This window comes from Panulirus ornatus, chromosome 56 (genome assembly GCF_036320965.1).
Source record: "Panulirus ornatus isolate Po-2019 chromosome 56, ASM3632096v1, whole genome shotgun sequence".
NCBI lineage: Eukaryota > Metazoa > Arthropoda > Malacostraca > Decapoda > Palinuridae > Panulirus > Panulirus ornatus.
The window spans coordinates 21278351-21282404 of NC_092279.1; positions in this window are offsets into that span (position 1 = coordinate 21278351).

Below are 4054 nucleotides of genomic sequence, written 5' to 3' on the forward strand. Positions count from 1 at the left end.
TAGTTTTATTCCTATGATTTAGCTGACAAAACACAGCTCATCTGCATACAACACGTGGTAACTTTTTCTTTGTTTAAGTATTACCACAACCACCCACACTTCTCACCTCATACAATAAAATCATCCAAGAAAACATCAAATAACCACTGGTATCACAGAGCCATGACATGATCCCATGTATATTTCAAACCACCCATAAACCATTGCCTCCATTATGAGAATAAACAGAATACAGAAGTCTTCACTGCCCCACCATTTTGGATCAAAGTTTACCAAATTGATTATCTGTTCACTTATCCATGTGTCCATTTTGAATTCATAAATGTTGCACACACCTATTTTCTCTAATAATTTCTTCACTGCTTTTTTCAGTGTTAAATGCCAGTAAACCTAATAAGCCCTCTACCCTTCCTGAACTCAGCTTGTACTTCACCAACAGTAGGTTTACTTATCAATTTACGTATATCACCAAAAGTAGGTTTATTTGTCAATTCACAATGATAAGTCACTGACCTATCATATACCATGTCAAGAATGCTAAGGAGACATATTCCTCTATAATTCATACACTTCCTTTTATTTCCGTTTATACAGTTGAACAATTACTTCCTTTGTCCATTCATAAGGCACTTTATCCCTTTTCCATGGTACCACACACTTTCCAGGTTCACTCCACTGTAATATTAATATCACATACTCTTCAAAATCTCTCTAATCACTCCATCAATAACCCCTGTTTTACCATTCTTTTAGAGCTTTACTGCCCTTTTCACTTCTTCCTTTGGCTTATCTCCATTCATATACCAACACTCCACCTCAACTCCAATGCTTTTGTCAGTATAGATGTCTCTTTAGCATCATTTCTATTAGTTCTCTACATATCCTTTCCAAATCCAAACCATCCATAGTCTAGCTTTCTTTCAAACATATTTATTATACTTTTGCTCACACATACCTCTCTTCTACTCTTATTATTCTCCATCCAGACTTTCAACCCCTTACACACTACAACCATAATTATATAGGCTATGGTATGGGGACTATCCTTTTCATACAGTTTGCTTCTTCCTGCCTTCTTTTAGATTGGAAGGCATGCTTCATTGGTATGCACATCAGTCTCAAGTCACAAGCAACTATATACTTAATGTAAGCAATGTACATAATTTTTACATTTCTGATATTTGCCCCATTGTTATGGTTGTACCATACAATCAGGGATGGGTTTAGTAGGGGCCATTGCATACCTAAAGGAAATTTTCAGGGTCCTTCTTGAAATGTTCAGCCTCCACATCATCTGTTTTCTTGCATTGGTTTTGATTTATAAGGTGTTGGTTTTCTGTCTTCTGCATCTTAATTATGATTGGCTATCTATGACCTCATTACTTTAATTTGCTTGCTGGCACATATCCTTTGATTCCCATCCTCATTATGCCTTACACCAGCATGAAAAGAGGTAATTACAAAGCGATAACCAATGAAAAATTGCTGTGTGAAGTATTTGCATTTTGCGTGAAGTGTGATAATATATAACGAGATATATTTCTGCTTGTATTACATAATGCTTCTTGTATGTACAGTGATGATAAAAAAATGAAGTTATAATGATTATATGTAGTGATCCTATGTTGTTGAACTACTGATGAAACAGATAGCAACAAGTGATGTTGGTGATAAAAAAAGTTAGGATGTATTACTCTCATGGTAACCACTGCTTAAGGAGTGGTGAAAGTTCTAGCAATAGAGACTGAATATCAAATATTGACTTAGGTAGGGATATCTGAGCATTACTCGAGGCCTATGTGTGGGAGAAGGTGGGCTGTGGTGTTTTATGTTAAGGTCATCACATTTGATACTGTTAGTTATCACAGGGTGGGTTGTAGGGCAAAGGTTCTGGGAGCATTGAAGAATGTGTGGATAAAGAGGTCATCTGGAAGGATGAAATGGGTATGTTTGAAGTTATAGTCGTCCCAGCAATGTTGTACAGGTGTGAGGCATAGGCTGTGGATGAGGAATTGCAGGGTAGAGTGGTTGTGTTGGAAATGTTTTAGGACCATGTGGTGTGGGGTGATTTGATCAAGTAAGTAATAAAAGGGTAAGAGAGTAATGTGAAAATTAAAAAATGTGTGGTTGAGAGAGGTAAAGATAGGGTGCTGAAATGGCGTTTACATTTGGAGAAATGAGTGAGGAAAGGTTGACAAGGAGGATATATATCAGAAATGTAGATGATAAAGAGAAGGGGGGGTGACCAAATTAGAGTTGGAATGATGGCATGTAAAAGATTTTGAGTGACAAAGTCCTAAAGTTGAAAGATGTACACAGTACTGGGTGAATGAGAGTTGGTGTGAGCAAGTATCAGTAAACTTAGGGAGAACAAAATGATGTTTTGAAGGAGGTAAATAATATGCAAAAAAACAACAAAAAGGTACATTGGTGAAGGGTGCAAAAGGGGAAGTGGTAACAGTTAGTAATGAAGTGAGGTGATGGAGTGAGTATTTTGAAGGACTTGAATGTATTTGGTGATAGGGTGGCAGATGTAGGGTGTTTGGGTTGGAGTGGTATGCAACCAAGAGTGTCATGGAGAATGATTGGATGAAGGGAGGAGTTGTGAAAGCCTTAAGTATGATGAAATGAGGCAAGGTGGGTGGAGTTGATGCTATTGCTGATGAATTTACTAAGAAAGGGGATGACTGTTTTGTTGAATGGTTAATTAGGATTTTCAATGTTTGTATGGATCCTGGTGGGGTGCTTAATCAGTGAAATGCATGTATAGTGCCATTGTAGAAAGGCAATGGAGATAAAGATGAGTTTTCAAACTACAGAGGTGTAAGTTTGTTGAGTGTACCTGGTAAGTTGTATGGGAGGTAAATAATTAAGAGTTGAAGGTATGTACAAAACATCAGATTGGGGTGGAACAGTGTACTTTCAGAATTGGTAGAGAAAGTGTGGATTTAGGTGACTGCATTGAAAAGTGTGTGTAAGACTTACTTAGGGAAATGGATGGATTCTTATGTGGCATTTATGGATCTGGAGAAAGCATAAGAAAGAGTTGATAGAAATGCCTTGTGTGGGTGGAAATCTGTTAGAAGCAGTGAAAAGTATTTATCAAGAGTGGAAAGCATGTGCACAGAGGATTGATTCCAAGTAAAGGTTGGTCTGTAGCAGAGGTGTGTGATGTCACCATGACTTTAATTTGCTTATGGATGGGATGGTGAGGGAGGTTAATGCGTGAGTCTTGGTGAGAGGGGCGAGTATGCAGTTGGTAGGGAATGAGAGGGCCTGTGAAGTGAGTCAGTTGTGTGCTAAAGATACAACACTGGTGGCAGATTCGAGTGTGAAACTGCAGTAGTTGGTGACTGAGTGTGGAAGAATGTGTGAAAGGAGGAAGAAGAGAGTAAATGTGAATAAGTGCAAAGTTATTAGATTTAGCAGAGTTGAAGGACAGGTTAGTTGGGGTGTGAGTTTGAATGGTGATAAATTGGAGGAAGTGTAGTGTTAAGATAGGTGGGTGAGGGGACAAAGGTTCTGGAAACGCTGTAGAATGTATGGAGAGAAAGATCGCTATATGGAAAGACAAAAATGGGTGTTTGAAGGCTTGATAGTAGTCACTGCCCAACGACTTGCTTCACTCTCCCACAAGTTTACTCACTCCCTCCTTTACCTTTTATTATTCTTTTTCCTTCTCTCCCTTTCCTGCCCCGGCATTTGATCCTTCTTAGTATAGCATCACCTTTACCACCATCTTTAATGGCCTAACTCACCACCACCTCCTGCCCCGCCAACAAACACACCCTGCATCCCGCAGTGCTTCGTCTCCCTCACCAGCCACTAAATTGCTCTTAAGGCTCACAAGTTCCTTAACCTTCCTTCCCCCTCCACTATTTTTGATAGGGTTAAATGAAAGGAAGAAGAGGAACGGGAACATTGATACCCTCATGCACAAAAAAAAAACTCAGACCACCATCGTGACCACCCGCCCTTGTAGCAAACACTAAACCTGCGAGCTCATGGCACGCCTCCTCCTTCCAAGAACCGCCCCTCTGTAACACTCTACCTG